The sequence below is a fragment of the Cervus canadensis genome, chromosome 22, assembly GCF_019320065.1.
Source record: "Cervus canadensis isolate Bull #8, Minnesota chromosome 22, ASM1932006v1, whole genome shotgun sequence".
NCBI classification, from domain to species: domain Eukaryota; kingdom Metazoa; phylum Chordata; class Mammalia; order Artiodactyla; family Cervidae; genus Cervus; species Cervus canadensis.
The window spans coordinates 3,835,620-3,860,431 of NC_057407.1; the positions used below are offsets into that span (position 1 = coordinate 3,835,620).

At 40.0% G+C, this 24,812-nt stretch overlaps 1 protein-coding gene across 4 annotated transcripts in view; it reads left to right on the plus strand.

Annotated features, from left to right (window-relative positions):
• PPARG (peroxisome proliferator activated receptor gamma) overlaps positions 1–24,812 on the plus strand; it is a 124,116-nt gene that overhangs the window by 18,031 nt on the left and 81,273 nt on the right. For 2 of the 4 annotated variants that reach the window (XM_043442473.1, XM_043442472.1), the window contains exon 2: positions 5,371–5,465. The gene's annotated coding sequence lies outside the window, so the exon portion shown is untranslated. The remainder of the gene's footprint in view (positions 1–5,370; positions 5,466–24,812) is intronic. The other 2 variants (XM_043442477.1, XM_043442474.1) reach the window with 1 other exon arrangement.

Below are 24,812 nucleotides of genomic sequence, written 5' to 3' on the forward strand. Positions count from 1 at the left end.
CATACTACCAGCACCGTTCCACACCTAGCGATTCCACCCACAGAAGTGTAACCGCATTCAGATGTACCCAAGGATTAGATCCCAGCTTTTCAGCTGTTCTGCTTCACTGCCGATTGGTTTATGTGTTAGCGGGAAGCAACTTGAAAGTACTTCTAATTGTTGCTTGTGGCAAAGTAAAGTAGATCACCAAATCTTTATATTCAGTAACTCTGCTGTCACTGAAAACCAACCGCTCTTAGGAGATTCTTTATTTCCATTTTTCCCTTTCTCTTAAATTCCTCTTCATCCAAATAAAGTCACCTTATTTTGTCACCTCAGGCTATAGACATCAATTTAATAGGCAGTTTTGAATGGGAACGTTGTAAAAATCTAGGGAAGGGTATGATCAGCTCATCTTGACTCTGGCTTCTCATGGAATCAGTTAGCAATTTGGGGGCGGGGAGGTCAGTGGCAGACCAGGTATTTAACTCAATGGGATAGAAATTAGTCATTTGGGAGCATTCATACACTTTCGCCTTCCCTCAGTGCACCAAAAATACTTTTCATTTGAGAGCATCTTGGAGAAGGAAATGGCAACCCACTCCAGTATTCTTGCCTGAGAAATCCCATAGACAGAGGAGCCTGGTGGGCTGCAGTCCATGGGGCCCCAAAGAGTAGGACACGACTGAGCGACTTCACTTTCTTTCTTTTTCTTTTCTTTCCCCTGTCCCTTAGAAAAGTTGATTTTGCTAGGTCAGTTCCTTCATTTTTGTCAGGTATTAGAGAATGAGTAGAAAGGGGCTAGATATGAAAAGTTGGAGAAGATTTAAGTTGCCACAGTTCTAAAGAGCTGGGACAGAGAGGAAGGGGAGATCATGACTTTACTGGGCTGGGGATGGAGGACGTGTTGAGTTAGGAGGGCTTTTGCTGAAGGAGATGCTTTGGAAAGCGTAGGACATGAAAAAGTCAAAGGAAAGGGAGGTGAGAAGGGTTGCTGTGGTATTGAGTTGGGCCTCCTTGAACATCCTCTGCGAGTCTGGAGGAGAGATGGAAAACCTTTCATCTGACGGGAGGCGAGGAGGGGTCCAGCATGTGTTGGATTGTGCTTCCTTAATTCCAAAGAGGATGAAGATGGGTAGCTTAGGGGATGCTGAGTGTGAGGTTCCTGAAGAAAGTCAAGGAGGGGAGTTCCCCGCCAAAAATGGAATACACTTTGAGAAGTCTTGAGAGAAGACGTGTGGCTAGAGATGAAGATCTGGGAGCTGTAATCAAGTTAGTTGTGTTTACAGATAAGAGTGAGGACAAGACGGAATTTGCATAAAACATGGAATAGAAGAACTCAGGAGGAAGAAGTGCCAAGAAAAAAGACTAACACAGTAGGCGTAGACTAAGGCTAAGAATTCAGAGAAACTGATCCCTGGGCAGCAAAGGGAAGAGAGGTTTCAAGAGCAGAGGATGGACAGAATAACAAACGACGCAGAGGCAGAGGCACTGATGCCGAGCCAGCTCAGAAGGGCATGTAGAAGTCAACTGTTAAATTTGGGGGGTTTTTGTGAACTGTTTGTTACCCACGGCCATTATTAAAAGTTACATTGCATGCACCAGCAATGAAACAGGTGATGCTGGAAAAAAGAAGGTAGTCAACCACACCAAGCGCGTCGCTTCCTGATTTTTTTTTGCACCGCTGACGTGTTGGTCGGGATTGCATCTGGGAGGCCGGGATCCTGTGTCATGCGCTGCTCCTGCCTCAGCTCCGCCCATCTCTGCTGTCTTGTTGGTGGCCTGAAATCAGTCACCGTGGGAGTATTTCCGCCACAGGAAAGAAAAACACTGCAAACCAGAGCATTTTTCCTGCCAGGAGACCCAGTTATTAAACATTGGGCTTCCCTGGTGGCTCAGACGGTGAAGAATCTACCTGCAGTGCAGGAGACCCAGGTTCAATCCCTGGGTTGGGAGGATCCCCTGGAGAAGGGAACGGCAACCGCTCCAGTATTCTGGCCTGTAGAATCCCATGGACAGAGGAGCCTGGCAGGCTGGAGTCCATGGGGTTGCAGAGAGTCAGACGTGACTTAGCGACTTTCACTTAACAGCACACCACTGCGCAAATAGAATGAAAACCAAGAAAAGCCTAATGGATTTATTAAGAAGGAGCCTACTTGTCACTTTTGCTTGAGTTTCAGTAGAAAGGTGGGTGGCAAAAGCTACACTGAAGTGGGTTGAGTGAAATAATGGAAAGTGAGAAAAATGTTCAAATACATTTGAAAACTAGTGAGCTAAATAGCTAAGCAGATTGTTATTGTTGATATTGTTGGGTTTTTTTTTTTTTTTTCTGATCATGGAGCCTACAGAACATATCCAATGTTAATGTACTTTATTAATCTCCAGATATGAACAATATGTGCAGATTCATTTCATGGTGGAAGCTTTTCCACTGGAAAATCTTGAGGAATCTAGTTATCTATAGAACGTATATTTGGGATGATGCTGCTGTAATATTTCACAAATAAGATGATGTTCGCTGTAACTTTGAGATTAATATTCTTGTTTTTAAAGTTTCTTAGATCTCTAAGGAAGTATTTGCAAGAATGAATGTTGAATTTTACTGGGTATTTTTCTTGTAGTTTTTGAGGTAGTCATGTGGTTTCTTTTAAAATTTGACCCACTTGCTGGAACACATTATTCTAATAGATTTTCCAATATTAAATCTTCTTTGTTTTTCTGAGATAAATCCAACTTTATTATGGTGTTTTGTTCTTTTACTGTACTATTGGCATTTGTTGATTAGCGTTTTATTTGTACATTAGCGTCAGTATTAATAAGTGAAGTTGGTATTTTTGTTCTTGTTAGGTGTTGAAAATTAATTTGGTCACTCTTTTTTTCCCTACTCAGAAACAATTTTATGTAGCAAAAAACATTTCTGCCTTGAACACTTGGAAAAAAATTATCTGTAAAACTATCAAGGCCCAAAGCTTCTTGGGGAAGTAATTCTTTGATAAGTTTTCAGTTGTTTCCATTTTTAATTATTTTCCTGTTTCTTAAGTCGACTTTTACCATTTTTATCATTTCAGACAGAGCAGATTAAGTTGCCTTTTGGCTTGTATTATCATCTACTTAGATTCTGGTAGAAAGCCTGTCTCAGATAATAGAAAGTTGGATGGGTAGATGTGAACAGACCCTGTCTAGTGTGGGTTCTGTTGAAGTGGGAGGGGCTCGTCTGCTGTCTTCACAGCCTAGTTCTCTGGCTTACATCGATGAGGAGAGAGATTTATGAATGAATGACTCTACCCCAGTCTGCGTTTAACTGATCAGATGGGGAACGTGAAAGAACTATAACCCTTGGTATATACCGCCCCCAGAATGGATTTTGTTTCTGGCAGATTATTACATTTTATGTCTGGAAACTATACCTTCTATGGCACAGTGCAGTTCTGAATGGATACAGAGAGCAGATTACTGAGTTTACCAAAGGGAAGGGGCTTGAGAAAAAGTTAGAGAGACTTTCTGAAAGTCACAGAAACTGGCCCAGTTTTCTCTCTGGTCCAACTCTTAGGGCCACAAGGTAGGACTACATAGCAGTTTCCCAGAGAGCTTAACTTTCTTCCTGTCAGTTTTTTTTTAATGAATTCATATGTATTTCAGGTGAGTGTCAAGAAAACCTAATATGATTTAATCTTAGCCTGGAGTCAACATTCTTTACTTTTTCAGATAGAGATTTTATTCAAATTTTTCTTTATCATTATTCTTTCCTTGTGTTTTCACATATTTGAACACGTTTTAGTTGACTTAAGGGTGAAAAAAGTCCAAGTGGTAGTCCATTGTAGAGAAGTTATTTCTCACGTATCATGTGTATTATATGTTATGAGCAGTTTTGATGTGGGCACTCCTTTCATTTTTTACGAACAGATGAGAGAGTGTTTCACATGCAGACTACATTGCTCCAATACAGATCAACAGTCAGAAAGCAAAGCACGCTGGTCTAAAACTCGGACAAGTTAGTTCTGTCTGTGCCCTGTCCTGAAAACAAAATAGTTTCCCTAACCATTGGTGCTGAGTTCACATTAGGAGGTTTTCAATTTCCAAACAGAAGTACTAACCAATGCTGGGGAAAGAAACAAATAATCAAGCAAAATACACTGGCTGCAGTTTATATTCTTTTAATGCAGAAATAACAAAATGAGAAAACATTTTATATTCATGATCCACTACGTTTATGCCTTTTGTACAGTTCATGAGGTTCTCACAGCAAATATACTGGGGTGGTTTGCTATTCCCTCCCTGGGGAAGATTGAGGGCAGGAGAAGAGGGCATCCGAGGATGAGATGACTAAGGCATCACCGATGCAATGAACATGAACTTGGGCAGACTCAGGGAGATGGTGAGGGCCAGGGAGGACTGGCGTGCTGCAGTCTATGGGGCCGCAAAGAGTCATGACTGGGCAACTAAACGACAACAACACGTTTATGCCATGCATTGGGTGTAATAGATTAGGTTTTTTTGCAAACTCCAGATGGAAGGGTGCAGAATTTTAAAAAAAGAAAAGAGAAATGGGAATTTGGGGGAGGTTAGACTGGGCAGAATGTTGGGTCTGGCTGTTGGGACTTTGAAGGCCCTGATGATAAGGCTTTGGCACTGGGTGCTATTTTGTCTTTACGGAACGCACAGCTATTCTCGGATCCCTGAGTCCTTTGTGAGAGCCAAGGATACACATTCTTAGACCTTTGGCATGATTACTAATAATCTGCTCTCTGCGTCTTCCTTGTATAAATCTGATCCACTGGGAGAGGAGTTTGGGAGAGGATGGATACATGTATGTATAAGGCTGAGTCCCTCTGCTGTCCACCTGAAACTGTCACAACATTACTAATTGGCTGTACTCGCAAATAAAAAGTTAAAGAAAAAATTTTTTAAGGCTCCACATGAAATGTGTGACATCTCTTGTCTCTAAATGGTTGTGACACTTACTTTAGGTTAGCAGGGATGTGCCCTCTAGAACAAGCTTATATTTTCGTAAATGTCATCTTTGCTGTATATAACTTTTATCAATCACCTATCTTTTGAGGTTAGTAATCCTTTTACGATCTAGTTTTTTTCTTAAGTCTGCATAGCGACATACGTGCGATTATTAAGTCTGCATAAAAAATGGGTGAGACAAAGGACCTTGACTCGTGATCAGTGACAGACTTGTCTGTTCAGGAAGATTCTCCATGATTTATTAGTCAGTCTGTTGTTTGCTTCTAGAGAATGCAGAGCATTCTAAGCTCAGGGAAGGCAAACATTCAGGATGAAATCCAACAGAGAAAATACATGTATTTGTGCTTATCCATCTTGACAGATGAGATTGTCTAAGAATTTTGAATATGTGTGTATATTAAAAATCTTCTTTCTTTTCAGTTGTTCAGGTTTGAAAGAAGCCACAACGTACAACTCTAAGCCACAGACATACAAGAGGGACGTTTCCTTAAACAAGTGTCAGCCCTGAACAGTAGGTAAATTCTGAATTTATTGTACTAAATTTGTATTTAAAAGAATCTTTAAAAAAAAAAAAAGCTGTGAATGCTTCATAGTATTTTATTGCAAAATTTCTTAGAGAGCTTTTATTTTGACTATCAGAATACTTTCTACTATATAATCTATCAGTCAGTGAACGGAGGCCACAGTAACTTACTTGTCTAAGACAAAACAAAGATAGGACAGTGACCTAGAAGTTGAGAAAATAACTCAGATCCTTAGAAAATAAGAAGTTTCAAGTACATTATATTAGATTCCTGTGTTAGTAGTTGTTAAATTGAGAGAAAAATAAAAATATCTTGCCTGATTCCCTATAAGTCTTGCAGCCATGATACCAGGTCACAGAGGAGAAAGTAGCTTAATTTTTCCAATGCCCAGGTATATATATTCTATCTGGGGCATTAAAATCCAGTGCTACAGTTATTTGTTTTGTTATTCAAATAATTTCAACTCCCAGTGACCTAGGCTGGAATAATTTGAACAATAAAATTTTTAAGAACTACAGCTTTGGATTACAACCCCCATCTATATACAATCATGTATGTATGTGTGTGTGTGTGTGTGTATATACACATATATACATATATGTATATATATGTACACACACATGATTCTATACTGATAGAAAGGGCTTCTCTGGTGTCTGAGATGGTGAAGAACCCACCTGCCAATGCAGGAGACACAGGTTTGATCCCTGGGTCAGGAAGATTCCCCTGGAGGAGGAAATGGCAACCCGCTCCTGTATTCTTGCCGGGAGAATCCCGTGGACAGAGAAGCCTGGCGGGCTACAGTCCGTGGGGTTGCAAAGAGTCAGACACGACTGAACGAGAAAGGCACAAAACAAAATAAATGAAGGACTGAATGAACAAGTAAATGGAAGAAGTACTTTTCCGTACAGAAGAATTTAAATCAGTAAACGTGAAAGGGATGAGTGAGATGGAAAACTGCCTTCAGAGAAGCCCAGCAGCGGTGACTGCACCCGGCAGGCCCACCGACCAGAACTCAGAAGATGAGTGTCAGGAGGAGCAGAATGTGGACCCGGAACCTCAAAGTATCTCCCTCCAAATATTTATTAATTACAAAGAGAAAAGTAGGTACTTTATGGGGGAGAATGCTGGCAGGCCCCACTTTAACCAAGTGACCAAGGTCAATAGGTTTATATCCACAGTAGTAACACATATTGAAAAGGTTCCATCAGGTCCTCAGAATTCTTCCCCAAAATTCATAACGGTAGTAGAATCTGGGAAAATGTTGGGCAAATCTCAATAGACATCCCACGAAATACCTGACCAGCATTCTTCAACAGTGTCCAGGGCAGGAAAGACAAGGAAAGACTGAGGTACGGTACATTAAGTATGTGCACTTCACTCTATGTCAAGTATACCTCAGTAAAACCACTAAAAGAAAACAAGAAGAAGAAGAAAGAGTGAGAAGCTGGAGGAAATAAGGAGAAATAGCTACAGAACACAATGTGGGATCCTGGATTGGGCCCTGGAACTGAGAAAGGGCATGAGTGGAAAAACCGGTGAAATCCGCGTCAAGCGGTTTACATTCTTGTGCCAATTCATTTATTAGTTTTCCTCGTCGGGCTGTGGTTGTAAAATGTTCCCAGTAGGACGCCCAGCACACGTGACACGGGAACTGTATCTTTGCAACGTTTCTGTCAACCTGAAATTATTTCAAGATGAGACGTTCTTCCGGAGTTACATTGGAGTCCCTCAGTAACCATTCTCATTAGATTCTCGGTGGTTTTCAGAGAGAGTTTCTGTTTGTTTGCCAACTTTAGAACAGTCTTCTCACCAAGGATTACACTTTGAGCTCGCTCTTAATCCTGTGCGTACACAGAGCTTCCCCGGGCTCCACAGTTCTCCACCTAGTTCTCCAACCAGTTACTCCCAGCCCCTAGAAAACCTGTGACTGGGGGAAAACACCCCAAGGCTCTGCGTCCTTGGAAACCACCTCTTAGCAAAAACTTTAGCTGGCGATGGTCAGGGTGTGATTTCAGTGTTCAAACTAAATCTTTACATCTCATTAATGATCTCTTGGTCCACCGTTCTTCTTGATGCAAGACAACATTTGAACAAGCCCTTAGAAATAGGAGCCTTATATTTGAATGGTGAAGATAAGAGAAGATCAAGCTGTTTTCAGGTAAAATGTCTGGGAGTTCTGTGAATACAAGGAATAATGAGGGAACTTTGATTCTTAAAGCAAGTTGATAGCTGCATTGTTTGCTTTGAAAATCAGTTTAACTGAAAAAAAAAAAAAAACAACAAACCCAAAGCCACTTTAAAATCAAAAGACCAAACTCTTGAAAGACCAAGTAAGGGGCAGACATGTACTCTGGCTTCTGAAAATGAGCATTTAGGCATGAAAAACAAAATACTAGGTATTAGTTCTTCCCTGAAGTCTTTTTGTCATCAACTCTCTTGTGTGTTCAACCAATTTGATAAACTACACTAGTTCAAAAACTTCAGGAGAAACAAGAAGAAACTGAAGTGTCATCTAGAATAGTCAGATTCATAGAGATGGCAAGTAGGCTGGTGACCAGGAGCTGGGAGGACTGGGAGATGGGAGTTTAGTGTTTAAAGGGAACTCGGTTTCAGTCTGGGAAGATGAAAAAGTTCTGGATGGTAGTGATGCATGCATAGCAGTGTGGATGCACTTAATGCCATAGAACTGTACATTTTTAAATGGTTAAAATGGTACATTTTTATCTAAGTGTATGTTTTACCAGCACTTTAAAAAGTGAAAAAAGAAGTAAAAGTCTTTAGCAGTTCCATTCCCCCTCTTTCTAGGGTGCCCAGCTATGAGCACAATCTCTGACTGGAGTTGTTTCTCCTTCAGAGGGATCGTTTTTAAAAATCTAGAGATGATTTCCTGGACATCACTTACCAACCAGGAGTTTAAATGGCCCTGTATCATAAATGGTGCGAGCAGGAAGAAACCCGGTACGCAGGAAACAGGAGAGCTGGGTAGTCAGGAGAGTTGCTTTTGGGTTAATTTATAACTAAGACAAATGAATCTATAAAAAGAAGAAAAGCCCCATAAGAATTATGTTAACTGATGGTAAGGGAGAAAAAAGGGTTTAGATAAAAGATATCTGAACTCGTTTGGTCCCAATGATTTTATGGCTGAGGAATTCAATTAGAGGTGTACCAGCCAAGAGCAAATCGCAGTCCTGTAAATTACTAATAGGACCCCATGATCTTTATCGTTTTCTGTATGTGCTCACATGCAGGGTTCAGGCCTGCCCTCTGTAAATACACTTTCTGCTCAGCTATGCTGCTAGGTATGAACTCAGAGCTGTAGGACTGGAACATAGATAGGGTTCTGAAACCTTCAAGGTGGGGAGGTGGTACGAGTAGAAATAAGATTAGGAGCTAGGACAGATAAAGTGACTTTGGCTCTTGAATTTGGGCCATTGGGTTTGTCTCATTTCACATTAAATTCTTTCAAGATGTTTTTGTTACTGAAAAGCTGTGAAATATCTTTTACAAGAAAAAGACCACCTGTAATCACACTATACTAAACTAATAAACTACTATTCTAACCTCTGAATAGTTCCTTGCAGTTCTAGCTGACCTATGTATGTTTTTAAATCACTGACAGTTATGGTTTATGTAGTATTTCTGCTTCTTTCCCTGTTAGATTACACGTCTTTCTCCCTTTTTACCTGGCTTTCAGATGTCATAACGACAAGACGGTAGTTCATCTTAGTGATATCACAGAATTTAGTAAGCCAGTTTTTCGGTGGCTTCTAATTTTCTAATTGTTATACGCTTACTGTTTATTCTTGTTCAGTTACATACAGTGAATATCTTCATGCACATACTCCACTTTTCAAAAGAGTCATTTTCTTCAGATTAATTGCTTCAAGAGGAGTTCTATGTTAAAGGTTTTGAGCAACTGTATTTACTCCTGCATTATTCATTTTTGTGGCATTTCCCATTGCTCTGAGAATATATTAGCAGCAAATTGAACAAAGGCATATTTCCAGAGCATGTGTTTAAATGATTTCTGTTCATTTGAATCTGTTACCTTTCAGCTCTGGGTGTGTGTGCGTGTGTGCGTGTGTGTATGTGTACGTGTGTGTGTGTGTGTGTGTGTGTGTGTGTGTATATGACAGCAGAACAAGGGTGGAGAGTGAAGAGTTTCACTGGTTGCTTAGATATTAGAATAATATGGGCTTTGGGGTATTTCCAGGGTTGTGTCGGGAGGTGTTGGTTTTGTTCTGGGTTAGGAAAAACCAACTTGGTTGCAGTGAAGTTGCAGGTTATTTCCTGGGGCTATGTCAAATTTAAATGAGATGTAAAGTTTGTGCTGTAGGTCCCTGTGGCCTTTAAGTCCGCATGTTGCTAGTTGTTATAAAGGAATGATGGCTTTTAAAAATGCAGGTTTAACTAAGTAGCGCTACCAGAGAGACAGATACAAACGATTTTTTAAGGATTTATTTCAATCAAATATTTTAAATTGGTAGTTTGAATATTTGAAGGGAATAGTAATTTTAGGATAAAGATCTAATGATAAGAGAAAATTTTTAAAAAATAAGAGAAAATTTTAAGATACAAAATTATATGTTTAAAATGTATTACAATGAGTAGAAAAAGATTATTGGTGATTGTCTTTCCTTTTTATTCTAAACTGTCATTTGCGGGTTAAGTGTAACAGTTAATGATGTGAAATAGAGATTATAGCTTTTTAACTACAATGCAGTGTACTGTACATTTCACTATCAAATAAGCAACATAATAACAATTAAGATCATTTAAAGAAAAAGATTATCTACAATCAACATCTTTTTGAAACTAATTTCTACAAGTTGCTTTCCCGTTCTTAATAAATACACACACATTTTTGTGTGTTTATTATAGAATTTGAGAAAGAAAATACACTATCCCTGACCCTTGATGTCTGTGAAATTAAGAAATTATGGTAAATGATTTCTAAGTTATCTTTTCATTCAAAAACAGTATTTTAAAACCTGTGTCTGAACTCTGTAACATCTTCTGGAAAAACATATAATTTGATCACAATGGGTACTATCTTTACCTAAAAACTGTGAGTCCCTGCTATGAAATATAGAGGATTAACTCCAAAAGATTAAGCCTGAAAGAAAAACTTCTGTAATGTTCACAGTTTATTAAACTGAAGAATTCATGGTAGGGTGAGGGGTTTGACTATTTGAGACTCTTGAGTAATAATTTCAATAAGGCAATGTTTGGCCTCAAGTAGTAATTTTAATAAAACTTACTGTACAAAGGTCTCATAAGAGAGGATACAAAACATTACTTTTGGCGATGACTTGATTTTCATTTATAACTGTGCTTTCATTCTTGTAAGAGAAAAAAAGTTTTTAATCTTTCTATAATCTCTTAATTTTAATGTTTTCATGAACTAACAGTGTGTAAAATTACTGATTTTTGGCATCTAGTTAGACCAGTTAGGAAAAATGTACATGTCTTTCTAATCTCTCCTTCTAGGATTCTGTTGCCTTTTTAAAAATGCCAGTAATGAGCTGTGCTGTCCTAGCTGTAGCTTGCTTGATTCTTTGGCTCCTCCCGATAACGTGCATAAATTCTGCCACATAGGATCAACTTAACATGTAAGAGCTTCACCATTGGAGGCCATTGCTATTCCATGGACCATAAAGTGAAGCAGCTGTGATCTATCTGTATTATTCTAGTTGTTGTTTTGATTTTTCTTTCTTTACATTTTTGAACTCCTTGTCCTTCAGTCCAGATCTTGTGATCTGAAATCATTTAAATTATTAAAAGTTTGATGTTCTTAACCTTTTATACTCTCAGTAGACAGGACATAGGAAATTTAGTGACGTAAGCATCTTTAATAATCTTTAAAAGTCATAAGACTTGGTAGCTGGGACAAGAAACAATTAGGCATAAATTTCAGGGAAATACCAGAATGGCATGACTTGTGTTCTTTTGTTAGCAAGCCATTTGGCTTTCCTCTCAAACCCAAGGAATAAGTCGTGTGGCCACCTTTTATGATTTCAGTTTCATCTGCATCACAGAAATATATGTCTCCCTAAGTTTACTCACTATAATTTGTGATTGCTATTTTTCTTATCTGCGAAGGAAGTACAACAGTTCCCACTGGGGAAATACCATGTTAAGTTGATCCTAAAATAAGAAATCTAAGGGAAAGGTCACATCCTAATAACTTGTGCAAATCTAAATTCCCATGGAGCTTTAAAATTATTTTGTAGCAATAGAGTATTAACAATGTGTTGTTGAACTTCTTCCAGATAGCGTCATAAAATTGAGAACACTTTTGTGTACAGAAATAACCACTGATATATCAGTACAATTGACAAGGCCTATTTTTTTTTTTTTAGCAATCCATTTTGAGCATCCAGAGAAATCTAGCATGAATCATAAGCCACAAAATGCTTTTGGCTGCTTTCACTGAAAATATAAGACGTACTACTCAGAAAGTAGTATAATAATTATATACAGAGAAAGGGATTTTTCCTATAACTATAGAGATGTTTAATACTCCACTTTTTACCAGCCTTGACCCCCAGTTATACTTTGGAAGAACCCTAAATATGTAATTCTAGACAGAATTTCTGCTTCCAGGGGCACCTGAAATTTGACACCTGAGCATCAGGGACATCTAGACTGTAATCTCTCCTTTTCTATTAGTTGGCAATCTGTTAAAATCTCTGGGCCTCAGTTTCCTTATCTGTTAAGATATTTATTATGAGGGTCAAGTAAGACCAAATAGATACAGTTTTTGCAAATCATATATCTTTAAGATGTTACTATAGTCACTGTCTTTAGTTTTCATCTTTTCCACATGAGGAAATTTAATGCTTATCCATGTGATAGAGCATATGTTCAAAGAATGTCCACAGCTATTCAATATCTTTGTAATATCTCTCTTCAGGAAAGGCATTCGGCTCCTTCATTGTGTTAATTCATTAATTAACTTTGGTTTTGTGCACCTATATGAAAAGCGTGAAATGTAATAGACCTAGACCCTACCGCTCATTTCTCAGGAAAAGTGCTTGCTGGGGAGCAGTCCCACAAACTAGAGTCACTTCCTTCAAGTTCACATCTTTTAAGAAGAACTGACTGGGATGCGTGGTGGCTGGAATGCGATGGAGTGACTTGACTTACTCCCTAAGTGATAAGTGAAAGTTACAAACAATGGTCCCAGCTTGTGTTCTCAGTATGTGGAGGTCGCTGTTCTCATCCTTTCATCCACCAGACTTTGCGGTGACAGTAACAGCAACAGCAAGTAAGAGTCTTAGGAGAATAAATTCTCTGTGCACGTCTGCTCCCCGACATGGCAAGGGGCAAAAATCTGTATGTGTGAACTACTGATGGCTGCTACTATAAATTTGTTTTTCCAACTTTTTAATTTCCATTGATGTTTTCTTAGTTCAGGTTTTCCTTATTCCTCACCTGAGTTATTGCACGTTCTCTCTCCGACTCAATCCATCATTCCCATTTCATCTTTCAAAGAGACAGATTTTCTTCTCAAACATGTGTCTGCATTTCACCCCGCTTCCTGGGAGCGTTACAGACTTCGTGGCTAACCTCAACCTACACCCTCAGTCTCGTGGCTTCCATGCTAGGGCGTGGCCACACCAGACGGCTCTATTAGTGTTCCTCTCGTGGCCTTGGTTCATGCCTAGAATGTACCAAGTATCAGATGATTGCTGATTTTGTAGTTAGTTTCCCCAAGGGAGCTTCTTGGGGATAGAGACTGTCTTCTGGATGTCCCTAATACTTAACACAATTCCTAGCAAGGATTATGCAAGTGCTACAATTATAGTGTAATTAAAATTAAGTGATTCAGATATACTTTTATTCCTGCTAATTAAGGATAGTACTATAAGCATTCTTGCCTAAATATTACTTTTAAATCTACCAACAAGAGATAGGAAGTGTGATACAAAGGGTAATACCAGCCAGCTACTTTTTGACCTGTATAATTCAGAGATGAGGAATATTCAGTTCACAGACTTGTGATGACCTTTCAGTCTTCTCTAATATTTGAAGCAGGGCTGCTTGTCAGGTAAAGATCTACAGCAGTTATTTGTACGGAGGTTTTGTTGTTTTTGTTCCTGTTTATATGTGTTGTTTCTTCGACAAGCATTTCCGAGCTACTTTTCTGCATCCAGCCCTGTTCTAGACCAAGGAGAATGACACCATTCACTACTCACACTCTCATTTCAAGGGCAGTGCCAACACAGACCACATGAAAGAATTAAATCACAGAGCTGGGTGACGTGTGTTTGGTGGAAAACGTGTAGTGAAAGTTCGTAGAAGCAAAGACATCTGCAGAGCTGGAGTATTCAGGTGAGCTGAACCCTGAAAATCTGGATACGGAGACATGAGAAGGAAGGAGCTGGAGGTGTTAGACACGAGGAGCATCGTGGGCAGGAATTTCGGGATGTCAGGGCCACACTGACTGCACTCTAGAGGCAGTGGGAGGTTCACGTAGGAGGGGGAAAGCCTGAGCTTGGCAGGATACAAAGGCCAGAGCAAGGAACTTGGCCTTGGTCTAGGAGACATTGGGCAACTTGAAGATTCAGGAGGGGAACATGGTGCAACAGTCACTCCATTTGGAAAGGACACGTGAAGGAGATGGTTTGATAACGTAAGATTGGGCGACTGAATAAAAAAGAGAATGGAAGAAAAGGGTCAAGAATGACCTTTGGGGTGATGTTTAGAGAGATGGAAAAAACATGGGAGAGGAACTATGTTTGGGGGAAGAAAGATGAGGTTGATTTTAGGCTTGTAGAATTTGAAGTGAAGGTGGAGTATCTCAGTAGGAAAGCCCTAGAGAGGTGACAATTCGAGACTGAACCTTGTTTCGGAGGCTGGAATGAGAGACGTTGATTTGGATGTCGTGAACACAGAGTGAAGAATGCTTCCCATAGCATAGATTAGCATAGCATAGAACATAGAGTGAAGGACAGTGCACAGGTCAGGCTTAAGAGGGGAAGTTGAACAAATGGCAGGAGTAGATAGGATCATCACATCACTGCCAAAGAAGGCGAATTTTAAGAAAAGGAAAAGAATACATGCCTTAGTACCTCTTACGCACCTAGCATTATATTACTAACTTGACGTATATAATCTTGTTTCATCCTCACAACAACTGTGTAACCGTAGGAATTATAATTACCCCTATTTCCCAGATGAATAAAGTGAAGTTAAACAGGTGAAATAATGTGCCTAAGGGCATACTACCAGTGCCAAAAGGAGTGTAATTTCAACTGAGATTCTTTTGACTTCCAAGCTCACATATTTTTTTTTTCAACTGAAATATTGTAAAATGACAGCGAACTGTCAAGAAGAATGAGGAAAGGCGTAATGCCATTAACAGCTGCAAGGAGGAGATCATTGTTTAATTTTATAGCTGAAGTGTGGCGGGAGGAGGCCTTCCCTGGTGGCTCAGCAGTAAAGAATCTGCAGGAGCCTCAGGAGACTCAGGCTCCATCCCTGGGTCGGGAAGATCCCCTGGAGGAGGGCACGGCAACCCACTCCAGTACTCTTGCCTGGAGAGTCCCATGGACGGAGGAGCCTGGCGGGCTACGGTCCGCCGGTCACAAAGACTCAGACACCAATGAGCGACTGAGCACATATGCAGGCAGAGCGGGCAGAATGCCTGTTCAGAGAACTTAGAAGGCAACAGGTGGTAATATATGGATGAAGGGAGAGATTTTAGACCCCCGCCGAGTGGGGCAGCAAATAGGACAGCTCTCCCAGAAAAGCTGACTCAAGGAATGTAGTGACGGAGTGCAGATCAGTGGGGGAGGAGACAGTATAGGGCTGAGGCCTGAGAAAAGTCATTAAAAAGGGCCAGAGCCTGTGAAAAAGGATTGCTTCCACCAAGTTCAGAGATTGGTTTTCCAGTGGAGACCAGAGGCGGGGCAGTGGGGGCGGGGGGGGGGGTGCTTGAAAATAGAAAGATGTCAGATAAACATAGATTTTTTTTTAATTACTTTTTTTCTCCTATTTATGTATTTAATTTTTTGGCCACGCCACAACATGTGGGATCTTAGTTCCCATACCAGGGACTGAACCCTTGCCTCCTGCTTTGGAAGCTCGGAGTCTTAACCGCTGGACCATCAGGGAAGTAGTCATTTATTTTTAATTGAAATACAGTTACTTTGCAGTCAGTGTTGCATTGGTTTCAGGTACACAGAAAAATGATTCAGATATAGATATATATTCTTTTTCCGATCCTTTTCCCTTAAGTGAAGTGAAAGTCACCAGTCGTGTCCGACTCTTTGCGACCCCATGGACTTACACAGCCCATGGAATTCTCCAGGCCAGAATACTGGAGTGGGTAGCCTTTCCCTTCTCCAGGGGATCTTCCCAACCCAGGGATCGAACCCAGGTCTCCTGCATCGCAGGCGGATTCTTTCCCAGCTGAGCCACCAGGGAAGCCCTTTTCTTTAGAGGTTATTGTAAAATATCGGGCAGTTCCCTGTGCTTGTACAATAGGGTCCTTGTTGGTTATCTGTTCTGTTTATAGCCGTGTGTATCTGTTAATCCCAGACTTCTCAGTTATCCCTCCCCTCCTCTGCCTTTCTCCTTTGATAACTGTACGTTTGTTTTCTAAAACAGATTTTTTAAAAAACACTAGTTGTAGTGACACCTCCGAGTTACAACTTACTTGGGGAAGAGGTCATAAAACTAGATATGGTGGCTACGTGACCTTAATCAGTCATTTTCCCTCTTCCGGCCTCAGTTTTCCTGTGTGCTGACAGTTTAGGGTAGGGTAGACAAGTGAGTCTCTAAGGACCCTTCCAGTACTTAATTTTCTAAGCACTATGGAATGGGATAGCCTTGATCTGTTCAGAGAGAGGGCAATCACATAGCTTTATACATCAAAGACACTTGTAGGAATAATTAAAATCAGAGATACAAAGGAAAATTGAGAGTTTTAAGTCCTCCAGTCAAAATTTCTGGTTGTATCTCTTTTCTCCCTTATTCACAGTTATTAAAATGTCAGTGTGTTACTAACTGTAACTAACTCTTGTTACTAATTCTTGAAGGCAGGGTCTCTATCCTATCCTCTGATATGTCCTCACCATCAAGCCTAGTGCTTGGTACAGAGTAACAATTCTGCATATTAAGTGAATGAGAGTTGAATTACAAAACACAGTATTTCCACTAGAGAGGATGCTTTTCGTCTCCTTTGATCTCCTTTCGCAGTCCCCTCAGTGACAACTCAGAAGGGTATTAATTATGCCAAGGCAGCCACTTTTCAATATGCTGCCTGAGTCTATATCATTTTAATTGCTCTTTTATTTGATTGCTGTGTTGGTTTTTTGTTAAAAGGACTCTATCCTTGGTGAGTTGACTGACAGTTCATTGAAACCTTAGGAGTTTTCAAAATTATCTTTTGTAGGAACTTACAAATTAATTAGTGTTCCAGTTTCACACCTTTTTGTCAGTTTGGCTCTTGGCTGTTTGGTTGCTAAGTCGTGTCTGACCTTTTGCAACCCCATGTACCAAGAATGTTGCCTTTATAAAAAGGAATCATGTTTTGTATTACAGAGGAAAACTGATTTTGAGAAAAGCAGAAATCTATTTCTGAACAAATTCACTGATGGTGGTGTAAGAAAAAAAAAAAAAAGCCACAAGAAGTCATCCCAAATTAGTAATGCTTCCCATCTTAAACACATGATTTCAGTTGTCCCCAACTAGCTAAAGGTTACAAAATGTCACCAAATATCCTTCACTTCCTTATGAGTTCTTGCTCCCCCCACCCTTATTCCCAAATATGGTAGATGGAGTTGTAAAAACCCTGAGGTATGACAATATAGTTTATTACACTTCTAGTTAGAAGCGTTCTGCCAAAATGAGCTGAGAAATAGAGGAAATGGATTTAAATTTACAGCAGTCCAGTGAGATAGAATATTACTTTTTCCAGACCACTCAACCAGCAAGCCAGTTTGTAACTTTAGTGCTCTGTATGTTGGAAAAGTTGCAGCTGTCACAAAATCAACAGAAACATCTCTGGCTGATGTACTTCAGTGTGAAGATTGACTGCAGGAATATTTTTTTCAAAGGCATGCTTTTATATACTTTATACTACTTTCCAGATAGCACTGATGTTACTTGGTGCTACTTTGGGACTTACTGATTCGTCTCATCTCTCTGATAGGAATTAGAGCCAGAGCTGACATTTTTCACTATTAGCAGACCCTGACTTCAGCGATCTGGTGCCTTGAATATGCCTTTGTCTCTCACTACCATGCTTCAAGTCTACAGATTGTCCCTGGTCTTCCCTTTTCCTGAGATAGAAATTCAGACTGTTTAACATGGGACACACAAAAATGCCAACTTTAACAAATGGCTGTTTGATTCTTGGATAGAAATGGAAATATTGGGCAAGACAACCCAAGATCCCAAAACTGAGTGATCAGTGAAAGCTTTAGTTATCCTGGGTTTTGAGTCAAGTTAGTAAACAGTGTGGCATGTAGAATTAGCCATCCTGTGAAAACATGAACTTGAAGGAAGAAGGTGATTGATTTTCATTTCTCCCTTAAAAGTTTGTTCAATTTTAAGTATTTGCTTTTTTTTTTTCTCCAAAATATACACCCTCACCGTATTATAAAGTGACCAGTGTACTGTGCATGTTGTGTTGAAAGAGGTTATCTTGTCACTTGAAAGACAAGAGGAGTGAAAAGGGTGGAGTGGTAAAAGAGAAGGAAACAGGGTGTTTTAACCCAATTTGCTTCTTCCTCTTTGGACTGCTGTTGATTTTATTTTAGCTGTTCTGTTTGCCTGAATACAGGCAGCGTCACCACTTCTGGTACAGTCTTCAGCACTTAGAGAGTTAGAAGCAGTTATAAATCAGTAGACGGAGTAGAATCTTGGCAGATGAGGTCTCAGCCAGAAAACAAGCATTTTGCTTCTAATTTAGACAGTTTGAGAACCTGGCGTCTGGGCATTCAGTAAGAAGTCAGGGAAGGGAAGCCCGAAGAACAGGACGTTTATTATGAATAGATGTCACCTTTCTTCTAGCACTAGGAGGTTTAAATCCAAGTACCTTGAGAAAAACTAAGGATGTTTCTCTTTCTACTTACTTGGCAAGTTCTTTTTTTTTAAAAAAAGAGAGTGAGGAGCCCAAATCAAAAGAGAACAAGGACCACAGCAGAGCGTATGAGATGGCAGCTGGTATCATGCTTTTTGTGGCTCTGCTGAGAAAGGTCTCAGACCCAAAGTCTGCAGAGGTAGTGGGAGGTTATTGTGCATACTACAGCTGACGTACATTTGGGAAGGGCCTTTGAAATAAATACTCATGTCATAAAAGAGATGTTAAAATCCCAGGGTCTTTTTTGTCAAGAATGGCACTGGCTTCCATGTGCTTACTGGACATCAGTATGTCCTTGGAGAAATATCTGTTCTAGTCGTATGCCCCCTTATAGTTGGGCTGTTTGCTTTCTTGCCTTTTATTGTTCTTCTCTCACTTCTTAATTCATTTTCTTACACACTTTTCTATACAATCAAAAAGATTATTTCGCTGAGCCCAGAGACGTGCTTTATATCTGCCTTTCATTGCCACCGACATTGCCACACAGTTGAGGTTGAATGCTTTTCACCCTGTTGCCAAAACTAGTACCTGAGAATCTCGCTTCAAATGAAAGGATTTTTCAGAGTGCTTTGATGCTCTGAAATCCCTTGTACTCCCAAACGGCAGCTTCATGAGCCCACGTCCCTATAGGACCGACTCACTAAGAAGTACTCAGGAAAATAAACATCTACTTTCTTAGAAAGATTTCACTGTAGACTTAAGAGACCATCTCTTTCTGAAATTTGGATCCAAACAGTCTTGGGGGTCCACATATATATTCCTGGGCTCCGAGACTTTCAGAATTTAAAAATACTGTGTTGTCATCAACAGTAATCTAAAAGGTTTTTTATAAAGCCCCGGTTTCACAATTCAAGGATATTTTCTTGGTTTCTTACATTAGTTTTCTCAACCTGGGGATAAAGTCTGAAGACACAGCCTTCGCAGATCTGTCCAATTTTTTCTTCCCTTAAAAGGGACTCACATCAGTGATGCTTAAGAAACTCTGATCAAGTCCCGTTCCTCTCCTTTTACAAAAGCCTAGAGAAGTTAAGTGACTTCCCGGAATAACACAGCAAATTAACAAAACCAACCAATACTGAATCTCGAGTCTTTAGTCCATGTTTGTGGATGCTGCAGGGATCGTGAATCCATTGGATTTATGATGTTGTGGGGAAAGGCAGACAATGAGCAAGTAATAACTAAGACAAAGAGTGCTCCAAGGGAGGAAGAGAGTGGTGAGTTGTTTAGGATAATAACAGGGGGATTTCACCTGATCTGAGGGATTGGGGAAGTGATTTTTATGCTGATAATGGAAGAGGGGGTGTAGGAGTCAGCTTAAGAAAGGAGTTAGCTGTAGGAGAAAGGAGAAGTACCACAGAGGAAATAGCGTGTGAAGGCTCTGCATGGGGAAAAGCAAGCTGTAAATGGAGAAGAGGACTGGGAAGAGGCTTCAAGGATAAACAGGGATTATTCAGAGCAGTTCAGAGGTCAGGCAATCAGAAGGCAATGTCAATTTTAAATAATGGAGTGACAGAATCTGATTTGAACTTTAAGAGGTCATTCCGGCTAAAGTTGCAGAACTGTCTGGAGAGGTGATTAGAGCTGACTTAGGGAAAGCAGGTGGGAATGATCAGAAAGATGTGTAAGATAGGCGAGTAATTTGGATCGGGGTTGATAGTGGAGAAAGTTGAGAGAAGTGACCGAATGAATTTAACAGATAGAATCAAAAGGAGGTGGTGATTGATTGCATGTAAGTGTAAGAATAGTCACTTATGACTTTTTTTGGGGGGGCGGGTATGATCAGCTGGTAGATTGGCAGGAACCATTTACTAAGTCAGGCTCACTAAATGAGACCAGTTCTAGGAAAAAGATGATAGATGTAGTCTTGGACCTGTTGAGTTTTGAGGAGCCTATTGCAATGGACATATCAAGGAGATGCTTATATAGAGGTCTGAGGCACAAATAATCTCAGTATATCCTTGACCTTTGAAGTCTTCTGTGATGAGATTGCTGAGGGGAGAGTATATAGAAATGGAAGAGGGAAGAGCCTTGAGGAAGAACCAACTTTCTTAGTAGGATCACTGGTTTCTCAGGAGCCAGGAAGAAGAGAAACCATGGAAGAAGGACCAGGACCTAGAGGTCTGCTCTGTGATGGAAAAGCTGAATGACTAGTTCCACAAAATATCTACCTACCTGACATGCTGAGATAGTTGTACGCCACTGATTTGTCAAGTCAAACATTTTTCCATTTCTTTTTCCAGAAGGTAGTCTTGTGAAATGTTGATGAACTGGGATGTATGGTGTTCTCAGTAAATTGAGTCTCTCTCGAATCAACCAGAAAGCCCTCGTCATTTCTGGTTACGTAAAATCCTTCTAAAACACAGTAAGCCAAGTTTCTGTCTTGGTAATTATTGTGGGGTGAAGTAAAATTTAAATTGAATTTAGGTAATTCTAATGATTCAAGAGCTCTTCATGTCTTAGTTTCATTTTGAATAGCAGATAACATTTTACTGAAGATATAGAAAATGTTGACGATTATCTCAGGAAATGCTTTAGAAGCCACTTTTAAAAACAAATCACTTTTTAACTGCCTTTTTTCCCTTAGTGTTTGTCCATTTTTTTCTAAAGGTGTGGGAACAGCTTTCAGTACATCAAGAGCTTTTGAAAGCTGATGAACATTATATTGCATTTATTTTTATTTATATGTGGATTTTTATATAATCCTAACCTAGTAAAACCAAGAACGTCAGTACATTTCTCAGTGTTGTTAATTTCATCAAAATGCGTACTCCTTGATCACTGACCTGGTGTATAAGGCAGCTCTTTCAGAATTATTCTAGTGACATTACAGATATACATATGCAGGCAATAAAGAGCAATGTGAAAAGTTACAGCTGTATCAGGTTTGAGCAAGTAAGTCATGAGGCAACTGCACAGGGGATCTTTCCAATGGCAATAGTACCAAAGTGAATCTTATAAAATGAAGTACAATACCCTTCCAAGTGTGGTCTAGGAAGGAAGCTAACATCTATGCTCACTCTGTGCCAAGCGGTTCTGTTTTGCACGCATTACAGTAAATCCCCTGCACACCAACCTTCAAACTGCAGACTTTCGAAGACGCGAACTTGTGTTCCATCACCGTGAGGCATGAGAGACATTGCCCTCCGTCCCCGTTGCTGACGACCCCTCGGCTCCACCGTCTCCCACTCCTCCCCCCCTCCAGTCAGTCACTCTTCTTGTCTGGTCACTCGATGCCGGCCCCTGGAAGCCAGCTGTTGCTCTGTACTACTGTACTTTTCAAGGCACTGTATTATAAGATTTAAAGTGTCATCTTTGTGTGTGTGTGTGTGTGTGTGTGTGTGTGTGTGTGTGAAAAGTGTGATAAGCCTACTATAGTGCAGTCCTGTATAGTTGATTGTGTTAGTTGGGTACCTAGGCCATCTTTGTTGGACTTAAAAACAAACTGGACTTCTGAACATGCTCTCGGAACTGGACTCACTTGTGTGTAGAAGGCTTACATACAAGACTTCGTAAAACAAAGAAATTGTAAAACAGCAATTGTTTTACACATGAGGCCACTGAGACTAAAAGAGGTTAAGTCCTTTGCCCAAAGTTACACCCTGGTAGGTGGTGATGCCAGAATTCTACTTCAAATTTACTTCATTTTAAAGTGAGTGTTCTTTTCATTTACATCTCTACTCCTACCAGGATTTCAGGAGACCTGTATTTTAGCTCCTGCCCCATCCTCTTAACTATGTTGCCTTGGATATGCCCTTTCCTCGATTCCTGTAAGGGCTTCCCAGGCGGCTCAGTGGTAAAGAATCTGCCTGCCAGCACAGAAGATGCAGGTTTGATCCCTGGGTCAGGAAGATCCCCTGGAGAAGGAAACAGCAACCCACTCCAGTATTCTTGCCTGGGAAATCCCATGGACAGAGGAGCCTGGCAGGCTGCAGTTCATGGGGTCACAAAGAGTTGGACACGACTTAGGGACTGAATAGTGACAATAACAAGAAGACTCCTATAAAGCACAATAACATCTGGGTTCACCATCCTCCAGACATATTCTTGCTCTTTCCCCTTGTCTAGAATGCTGCTTACTTCCTCTCCAGGTGTTCATTCATGCGTTGTTAACCTGTTCATCAGTGGGTCAGACAACAATAGTCTTTATTCATACATAATTGAGGTTCTGTGACACAGCTGGGAATAGATATACCCATAGCTTTGTAGGCTGTAGAGACCTGGTCCCTCTTTTTCAGGAGACCATACTCTGGTCTTATCTGCGTCTTGCTCATGTGTAAGCCATAACTGGAATACCATTTCTTCCATGAACCCTTCCCATCTTGATACACTCGTCTAAGTCCCTGTGAAACTGAGTCATTTTTCCATGTGTTTGGCAATTCCCCAGGTGCTGCCTTGTGACACCTCCTCTGTCATTGGCTGGAACTCTTATTTACATCATGAATCATTACTTAACTTTTCACCTGTTTGCAGCTTGTTTCTCCAACAAGATGTGAATTCCTTAAGGGCAGGCTGACACTTCTCTGTATTTCCCACAGTGTCTTATAAATGGCAGGGTTTTCTGATGGGGTTCGTTCAACAGATGTTTATTGATTTGGGTTAAATTTTTTAAATTGAGGTCTTACTTCTTGGTCAGCTGATCTTGGCCATGTCACGTAGCTTCCTCAGTTTTCAATAAAATGGTAATAATTGCTGCCTGCCATGATTCAATAAGTGATATATGGAAAAATGCTTTGTGCACTTTCAGAGACACACAAGCCTTACAGATTTGTCGTCCCTTGTGATGAAAATCACCATACTCTGAATTCCTCCAGTGGACCCTCCACGCCCCAGCGTTTACTTCGGCTCTTCACTTGACCTCGTTTCATCTCTCTGGTCCTGTCTTATACTCTGTACAGCTTAACATCTTTGTTTGCTATAAGTGTATTTCTGAATTTTTTTTTTTGCTTTATTTTGAATATTCCCAAATCTTAGTCTTGTTTATGACTGTGGATGTAAACGCACTGTCCTCAGACAAAGTCCATCAGATTAATGGGCCCCTCATACTCAAAATTGAGAGTAATAGAAATTATTGTTAATTTTCTTTCAGGCTAGCTTAATCCATTCACTTGCAGTTTCAGATTGATATAATAAAGTGTTGTTAGAAACTTGATATTGAGATTTTTTAAAAAATCTATATTAAAACTTTGTTTATTCTCCAAAGAATATGTTAGAACTGGTCCCCTCCAAGCCTGTGTTGCCTTTGGTTATGTTTATGAAACCTTGGCAAACTTAGTAATAACCCCAAAATACAGTAATTTCCATATTTAAGTCTTGTGATTAAGACTTTCCAAGTGTACAGAATTTACTGAATTGAGTTAGTCTAGTCTTTGCCACTTTTGATGCTTTGGTTAATTGTAGCCATCAAACCAAACTTTATTTTGTTGTCTTCATTGAAATTAACTTTTTTGAGCATGTAAAAACTGTTTTTAATAGGATCATTGTTTCCTGTAGCTTTTCTAGAGTGTGGTTCCTGTGTGGGTAATGTCTGTCCTCCTCTTGGAAGCCTTGAAATAAATATATGGACTGTTGCTATTGTTATTTATGTTGAAAGATATTAAAATGAGATTTGTAATCCAAATGGGCATTACTTACTTCACATCTGGTTCCTTGAAAAGTGGCCAAACGCAACAATTCTTAATGCAAGACAGCCTGGGGCAAAACCTTTGCAATCCCCACCCTCCTTTGCAAAACAGCTGCCCTATGTGAACCTTTAAAATGAAAAAGAAGAAAAGAGAAAGAAAATTTACTTTCACGTTTAATTATAGATTTCCAATAACAGTGTGAATATAATTCTTATATTCTTATATTTAAGAGCTAACAACCATTGGAAGTGGAAGACAGTATGAAAAAAAACTATGGCAACACTGACCTGGTTTCTAGTTGTCAGGACCAAAGACATCGTGGAACTTCTTTCTTTAAGTTTCCTTACTTTGCTTGATTTTAAAGTGATTACATGTTCTAGTGGCCTGTGACAGTCTCAGTTTATGCATGTTTCTCTGTTGCACTCTTCAAAGTGCCAGACTTTGGGCAATAAAGTGTATGGTCATCTTACTGAGGCCTGAATGATGAACTGACTGAATGATTGAATCTTACTGAATGGTGAGAACCAATTAAAGGAACAGTGATCTTCAGGTTGAGGCAGTGCTAGAACCAAAAGGCTGCTGATCAGAATTCTCACTAAAGAAAATGAAAGCTGAGCT